The sequence below is a fragment of the Cebus imitator genome, unplaced genomic scaffold (genome assembly GCF_001604975.1).
Source record: "Cebus imitator isolate Cc_AM_T3 unplaced genomic scaffold, Cebus_imitator-1.0 Scaffold61, whole genome shotgun sequence".
NCBI classification, from domain to species: domain Eukaryota; kingdom Metazoa; phylum Chordata; class Mammalia; order Primates; family Cebidae; genus Cebus; species Cebus imitator.
In genome coordinates, this window is record NW_016107376.1 from 732,046 (window position 1) to 741,596 (window position 9,551).

A 9,551-nucleotide genomic window follows, 5' to 3' on the forward strand; every position below is an offset into this window, starting at 1 on the left:
GTAGACAGTCTGTTTTTAGAGCTCCCAGCTAAACTGAGGTTCTAGTACTAGAGAAGCTAGCAACCCTCCCCTAACAGAATATGAAAAGGAACTAGATGTAGCTGTTTGTGCTTTTAATGGGATACTTCTTTTACCTGACAGATGACCTGGTGACTTGTTGTCCAACCTGTGACCAGGGTCCGTCTCTCACGTGGAAAACCTGTGTCCAGTCTATGCTTCTCTGACTATGGTTCTGGTGCTAGGAACCTGACTTTGTGTTCTCTTCTGGTGTCCCAGGGAAACTCAACCTGGAGCAATCCTTGGTCCTTCAGGTGGAAGGCACAAATTTAATACACAACCACAACAGGAAACAAGTTCAAAGGTTTTTATTACAGATTCTGGTCAACGAGGGTGCAACGAGTCAGAAGGTTTTCCTTTATCCCTGTATCATGTAGGCAGGAATGAAGAGTCAGGCAGAGAGAGAGTGAGCTCATGAGAGTATATATAAGAGAATAGGGTATGGATCACTTTAAGTTTGTGGGCAAATGCTTGAATAATACATTTAAAAGAAGTGGCAGGAAATAGGGAATTCCAGTCTCCTAGGCAGGAGAGATGCCCCTAAATTCTAATCTCTGGCCACTAGCTTGAGTAATTTGGGTATGGTCTAGACTGGACACTGTGTCAAGAGTAAATGAGTGCTGTTGCTGGTGTGAGAATGTTAAACTGTATGAAAATGGACGCAGGTATAACATAAAATTTTAAGAATTCATTACACAGTTCTCCAGAGAAGATATACAAATGGCCAATAAGCACATGAAAAGATTCTCAACATTATTAGTCATGAGAGAAATCCAACTTGATCCCACAAAATACCACTTTATCACCACTGTGGTGGCTATAAAAAAAATACAGATATTAACAAATCTTTGTGAGAATATGGAGAAACTGGAACGCTCATGCATTGCTGGTAAGAACATAAATGGTGCAATCACTGTGGAAAATAGTTTGGTGATATCTGAAGAACTTAAAAATATAACCCAGTAATCCTACTCCTTGGTATATACCAAGATAATTGAAACTATTTGCTCATACAAAAACTTATACATGAATGTGCATAGCATACCTATTCATAATAGCTGAAAAGTGAACATAATCCAGTTTATCAATTTACGAATGTACAAACAAAATGTAACATATCTATACCATAAGTATATCCATGTATCTCTATATAATTCAACAATAAGTAGTATTAAAGTACTAGAACATACTACAACATGGATAATCTTGAAAACATTAGCTAAGTGAAAGAAGCCAGACATAAACTGTTATCTGTTATATAATTTCCCTTTTTCTTCTATGATTTCTGCCGAGAAGTAAATAATTTCATCTATATTAAGTACGTAGAATAGGGAAATCTACAGACAGAAAGTGGATTAATGATCGTCAGGTAATATAGGAAAGGGAGAATTGGGAATAAGGGCTCACAGATATGGAATTTGTTTTTGAAGTGATAGGTCCTTAAATATTATAATCACTTATTTTTTGTTCATGCATACTCACAAATACAGAGTTCTTTAATTCAAGATATGGCTTGTACCTATTTAAAAATTCACAGTGATACATGTCATTAAACATTCTGAGCAAGTAAAGTGCTCTAAAAAGCACTTTTCTTCTCTAGAATGGAGAAGCAATAATATAGAGCCTTTTGTATTTCTAACTTTTAAAATTTTTGCTTATTTATTTAGGCCTGGTCTGGCTTTTATAGAGATAACTTTCTCGGAACTTCATAATATCTATTCAGACTTTTGTTACACAAAAATCATTCTTGTGTCATAGCCTCTAAGTCAAAAAGTAGGTCACTGTCAAGATCTCCTTTTCATAGTCTCAACACCTAGACTTGCACACCTAAGTAACTTATTCCTAATATATATGTTTTTTGCATCTACCCTCTTTCCTGAACATTGTGTTTGTAAGATTCAACACTGTTGCAAGTACTGTAATTTGTTCATTCCACTGTTCTATTTTATTACTATGATACCCTTTACTTAAGGTATTATACACACACACACACACACACACACACACACACACACACTTGACAGATATTTGGATTTTTTTCCTATTTATTATAATGTGGTAATCGTTATTCTTATATATGTCTCTCAATCCACATATGTATGCAATTGTGTGTACTGATTAAACATTTTAGTGGAGATACATCTATATCTATATATCTATCTATCTATCATCTATTCATCTATCTATCTATCTATAATTCCTGGATTCACATATGTATGAAATTCCTGAAGGGGGTGAATGGTGGGTTATAAGGTAGCCATATGCTCAGCTTTAGAAGATAATGACACATTTGTATTCTTAGCAGAGGTATGAAAGGTGTAGTTGCTTTATTTCCTAGGTATTATCAGTAGTTTGTTGGCAGCATCCTTAGTATTTGCCAATTGTCTTAGTCAACTTGGGCCACCATAACAAAACACTATAGTCTGGTGGCTTAGACAACGGAAATATATTTCTCACAGCTATGGAAGATGGCACATTTAAGATCAAGGCTGACAAGGTAGGTTTCATTTTGAAAACTACTCTTGGAGTTTCACTGTGTGCTCACATGATCTTTTTTTTTTTTTTTTTTTTTTTTTGCTTTTTTGTTTATTTTTTTTTTTTTTTTTTTTGTTTTTTTTTTTTTTTTTTTTTTTGCATGTATGGCATAATAGAGAGTGTGAGACAGAGAAACAGGGACAGAGGCAGGGAGAAAAAGAGGGAGACAGAGAAGGACACTGAGAGAGGTTTCTCTGGTGTCTCTCATAAGGGCACTAATCTTATGGTGATCCCATTCTCATGACCTCAGCTAAGATTAGTTACCTCACAAACACCCCATTTCCAAATTCTATCAGATTGGGGGTTAGGACTTCAACATATGAATCTGAGAGGGCACAGTCAGTCTGTAATACTAACAATGAGTATTGCCAGTACTCTTAAATTGTAGCCATTCTGCTTGGCAGTATGTACGAACCTAGTATCTAGTGCTATCTAGATGTACTTTTAATTTGGATTTTCCAGATAATTTACAAGGTTGAGATTTATTCATATGATTATTTGCTTATTTTTGTTTCGTGAATTTAGTGTTCAGGTGTCTTGCTAATTTTTCTGCTACTTTTTTCTTATGGATTTAGAGTTTAAAAAATATATGTTCTGCCCAGGCATGGTGGGTCATGTCTGTAATCCCAGCACGTAGAGAGGATAAGGCAGGATAATCACTTGAGACCAGGAGTTTGCAACCATCCTGAACTACATACTGAAGTGCTGTCTCTCCAAAAGAAAAGAAAAAAGCACACACCAGTAGTCCCAGCTACTCTGGAGGCTGACACAGGAGGATTGCTTAAGCCCAGGAGATTAAGGCTGCAATAAGCCATGAATGCACCATTGCACTCAAACCTGAGTGACAGAATAATAAAAATATATTCTTTGTATGTGTATTTGATTAGTTTTATGCAGTTTACTGTTTTCCATCTCTTCACGGCATCTTTTGTTGAACAGAAGTGTCTAAATTTAATATCATCCAATTTATTAATCTTTTATGGTTAATTTCGTGCTCATTTAAGAAGTCTTATTCTTATGGATATAATAATCATATTTTGCATATATTATATTCTAGGTCATTCTAGAAGGTTTACTGTTATGTCTTTCACATTTAGATGGACAGATGCTCCTCCACTTATGATGGAATTACATCCTGATAAACCCATTGCAGACTGAAAATATCATAAACCAAAAATGCATTCAACACATCTAACTTAACTGAACTTCATAGCTTGGCCTAGTCTACCCTAGACATGCTCAGAACACGTACATTAGCCTACAGTTGGACAAAATCATGTAACACAAAGCTTATTTTATAATAAATTATTCAATATATCATATAATTTATTGAATACCATACTGAAAGTTGAAAACAATGGTTGTATGGCAACTAGAAGTACAGTTTCTACTGAATATTCCTTTCACAGCATTGTAAAGTCAAAAAATCCTAAATGGAACCATCATAAATTGGGAAACATTTGTTCAATAAAACCCACCTGGAATTGATATTCACATAAGGTATGTGCAGGATGTCAGGTTTCACTGATTTTTCTGCATGGAAACAAAGTTTTAGCCCATCATTGAAAATGCCCTTTCTGCACTATTTTGCCGTGCCCTGTTTGTTGGAAATCAGGTACCCCTCTATGGGGGTGTCTGTTTCTGGGATCTCTATTCTTTCTCTGGTTTATTTGGCTATCGTTATAGATAGACAATATCTCAATGTGCAAATTATGCTACCTTTATATAAGTTCTTCAATAAAGAATTCCTGACACTACATTCCTCAAGACTTCTTGGCTAATTTTAGGTCACTGCATTTCCATACAGATTTTAGAATCAGTTTCTCAAGTCCTTAATATCTGGTAGAAATTTGATATGAATTTTATTGAATCTTTACAGAACAATTTGAAAAATAAACATTGTATATGTCTCTATGTATGTGTCTTCTTTAATATCTTTCATTAAAATTTTTAAGTCATATGTGTCTTTTGTAAAATTTATTCTAATGTATATTTTTGACTTATGATTTTACTTATTTTTTATTTGTTTCAAGATCTATAGAAATTCAATTAAACATTATATATTAATTGTTTAAGAAACCTACTAAAGTCAATAATTAACCTTAATATTGTTCTAAATATTCTGTGTGGTCAATCATATTACCTGTAAATAATTACAATATTTTTTCTTTTCAGTTCTTATACCTTATATTTATTTTTCATGTCTTATTTTCTCACTAAGATATCCAGTAAGCAGTTAAAATATGTTGAAATAAGTGGCAATAGTGGTTATAATTGGCTTATTCCTCATATCAAAGTGAATGTTTTCAACATTTCACCATAAAGTATAGCTGTGAGGTTTTTTTGCAGATGCCTTTTATCATATTAATAATGTTAACTTTTCTTCATTTCCTAGTTTTCTAAAATATTTTCATTATGAACAGATGTATTTTACCAATTGTTTTCCATACACCTATTAAAATTATCATGTACTTTTTTCTCATTCTGCTAATGTGTTGAGTTACACTGAGGTTTTAAGTTAAACCAAACTTGCATTCATAGAGTAAATATAAATATAGTTTTATATATATATATATATGGTTATTTACATATATTATATATTTACATTATTTATAATTTATATTTAGTACTTCACATTATATATTACATGACATATACTATATGTATACACTTAATGCTTCACATTTGTGTTTATATGTAACATTGGCCTAAAATTTTTCTTTCTTACAATGTCTTTTTCAGGATTTGTATCAAAACTATGCTGTGCTCATGACACATATTGGGAAATATTACGTCTTTTCCTATTCTTTGAAAGTACTTGTATAAGTTGGTCATTAATTCTTAAATGTAATTAAATTAAATTAATTAACTGTGATAAATTCTTAAAAGTTGCTAGTGAAACTTATGAACCTAGAACTTGCTGAAGGAAGATTATTTAACATGAATCAATTTCTTTGTTATAGGATTACTTAGCCTTTCTATTTTTTTATGTTTGTTTTAGAAAACTTGCATTTTTCAGGAATTTATTTCTACTGAATTTTGATTACTTTTTTGTCATAAAGCTTTTTAAAAAACATTTCAATTATCCTCTTAATGTTTGTAAGATCTGCGGCGATTATATCCTTTTTATTTCTGACATTGGCTATTTGTGCATTGTCTTTTTTCTCTGATTTTTAAGTATTTATTATTGATTTTATAATTTGTTTTTACCGGAGGTTAATCATTTTTTTTAATGAAGGGTTATCACTCTTTTCATAAAACCAACATTTAGTTCTGTTTTCCAACTTCATTTTATATGTGTTTCTATTTTATTAATTTCTTACCTTGTATATTTGAAAAAACTCCAGTACTGATAATTGAATAATTATGAGGCCGGCATCTAGAAGGCAGATGTCCTAGGAGGATAGATGGTCAATGAACACATCATATACATTGTTTGTTATTCAACTGTGATTTCACTTCCTCACTGCCTTCTCTTACTTCTTTCACTGTACAAATTTTTTGAAAAGATTTGTTTAACAAATTAACAGCAAGTCAAAGTCTGTCACAGTGACTAAATCTTTCTTTAACCATCAGTTTATGGTTATTAATAGATTATTTATTTAATATTTTTGGTAAGAAACTGGATTTTTTTTTTAAAAAAAAGCTAGATTTGTTATTGCTGATCTATTAGGATGTCATTTCTTTTATTGCCCTAAATTATATTACATTGGCTGCAGATAATTGTGCTAATTTCCTGAGCAGATTTCTTAGTAACAAAGCTCTGAATAGATATTATGAAGTTCCAAGGAAGTTATCTCTATAAAAGCCAGACCAGGCCCAAATAAATAAGCAAAAATTTTAAAAATTAGAAAAACAAAAGGCTCTTTATTATTGCTTCTCCATTCTAGAGAAGAAAAGTCCTTTTTAGAGCACTTGTTCAGAATGTTTAATGACATGTATCACTGTGAATTTTTAAATAGGTCCTTAAATATTATAATCACTTATTTTTTGCTCATGCATACTCACAAATACAGAGTTCTTTAATTCAAGATATGGCTTGTACTTAGTGTCATCAAAATTTCACAAGTGGATGCTTGTAGAAAGTGATGCCTTTCTACTTGCAATTAATTATTTAAAGAGTAGGTTCTTAAGTTTGATGATTACTTGCTTTAGGTACTAACGCTTGCATTGGTTTTCTAGACATATTAGCATTGAAAGGCAAACCATTTTGCAAGTTGGCATAAAGAAAAGCAGAATAATATTAAGAATTACAAAGCTGTCATTGGTTTGACATTGAAATATACACTTGCAGTTTGATTGTTTAAAAGGCCATTAGAGAAAAAAAAAAAAAGTCCAGCCTTTTTACATTTCATGATGAATTTTCCCTGGTTTTTATTTATAGGAATGAAATTTATGACTACTTTTGCAAAAAAACCAACAAACAAACAACAAAAAAAATTCCCACAGATACAGTAATTGATTTATCTGAATGCATACCCTTAAAAGTCAAACATAATGCAGTTAGTATTTCAAGGAGAAGCTGAATCTTCAGTTCTTAGTGTGATAAATATGAAAAATGATTGAAAATCAAGAAGCTAAAAAGGGAAAAGCAAATTCTTACGTGGTGTTTTCAGTGTTCTATCTAAATATAAAAAGGAATATTCAAAGATGACATGGATATAATAGAACATTATAACACATTTATCTTGTGAGAAAGAATTATTAAAATGAACTTCATCATATACATTTGCTAGTTTGTTTTAAGCTAAATATCCTTTGTATTACTTGTAATTTATTATCATGTAAAAATTGTCTGTTTCTAGTTAAAATACACATACTGAAAATAATCTCAGCACCAATTAGATTAATAAAGTTTACTGCACTATTTATAGTAGATTATTTCAACATTGTTCTAAGCCTATGCTCACCAAAAGAACTTATTGGGATGATGACAATGCTCTCTAGTTGTCCAATATAGTAGCTGCTGGCCACATTTAGCTTCTGAGCCTTTGGAATGTGGCTAGTGTATCTGAGGAACTACATTTTAGATTTTATTTAATTTTATTGACAGATGGCATTTAATTAAACTGAAGAGCTTCTGCACAGCAAAAGAAACTATCGACAGAGTAAATAAACAACTTTCAATGGAGAAAATTTTTATAAATTGTGCATCTGACAAAGGTCTAATATCCAGAATCTATAAGGAACTTAATCACATTTACAAGAGAGAAACACATTTACAAGAGAGAATCACATATACAAGAGAAAAACAACTCCATTAAAAAGTAGGCGAAGGACATGAATAGACTCTTCTAAAAAGAAGATATACAAGCAGCTAACAAGCATATGAAAAAAAAAAAAGCTCAACATTACTGATCATTAGAGAGATGCAAATCAAAACCACAATAAGATACCATCTCACAACAGTCACAATGGCTATTATCAAAAAGTCAAAAAATAATTAGCAAGATCTTGACTAGGTTGCAGAGAAAAAGGAATGCTTATACACTCTTGATAGGAGTGTAAATTAGTTCAACCATTGTACAAAGCAGTGTGGTGATTCCTCAAAAAACTAAAAACAGAACTACCATTTGACCCAGAAATCCCATTATAGGAGATATACCCAAAGGAATATAAGTTGTTCTGTCATGAAGACACATGTATGCATATGTTCATTGCAGCACTTTTCACAATAGCAAAGACCCTAAAGGCCCACCAATGGTAGACTGAATAAAGAAAATGTGGTACATATATACCATGAAATAGTGTGCAGCCCTAAAAAAGAATGAGATCATGTCTTTTGAAGGAACATGGGGGAAGCTGGAAGCCGTTAACCTTAGCAAACTAACACAGGAACAAAGAACAGAATAAGAAGAAGGGTATGCATATTCTCACTTATAAGTGGGAGCTAAATGATGAGAACACATAGAGGAGAGCAACAGACACTGGGGCCTATGGAAGGGTAGAGGGTCAGGGGAGGGAGAGAATCAGGAGAAATGACTAATGAGTTCTAGGCTTAATATCTGGGTGACAACATAATTTGTACAACCAACTCCTGTGACACGAGTTTACCTACATAACAACCCTGCAAATGTACTCTCAAACATAAAATAAGTTTAAATATATATACATAATTTTAATTAATTTAAATTTCAAATTAAATAGCCATATGTGGCTAGTTTCTACAGTAGTATACAGTATGTTATTTATATTCACAAGTTAAAATTCATAAAATACTTAAAACAATAATTGGCAGATAACCCATACAAGTATTGCTTGTTTGTTGTTGCTACTGTTACAGGATTTTATGCTTAAAGTATGTTTTGGAAAATAGGTTATATAATTGTGGGGACTGCACACTGCTGGTTCTCCCTTCCTCCACCTTTGTCTATTTTTATAATCACGATGCTGCAAATTTGGACTTATGCTAAAAAGTTTTCCAAAATAAAATGGTACAAAGAAAACTAAACTTTTCATTTCTGAATCTCATATCAAATAAAGAAAACTGAACATGGGCTCTGAACCTATTTTACTTATTGGATAAGAAAATTCAGTTTTACTTTTTTAGTTTCACAGAATTGCAATCTGTATTTATAAGATCTTACTAAATGCTTGCTTTAAACAGTTTAGGGTACATATAACTTGCATCTGAAGAAAAATTTAAATACCCTTAAGAGTATTTTCCTTTAGGTATATACCTGGTAATGGGATTGCTGGGTCAAATGGTATTTCTGGTTCTGAATCCTTAAGGAATTGCCACACTGTCTTCCACAATGGTTGGACTGATTTACACTCCCACCAACAGTGTAAAAGCATTCCTATTTCTCCATATCCTCTCCAGCATCTGTTTCCTGACTTTTTAATGATTGCTATTCTGACTGGTGTGAGATGGTATCTCATTGTGGTTTTGATTTGCGTTTTTCTAACGGCCAGTGACGATGAGCTTTTTTTCATATGTTTGTTGGTTGCATAAGTGT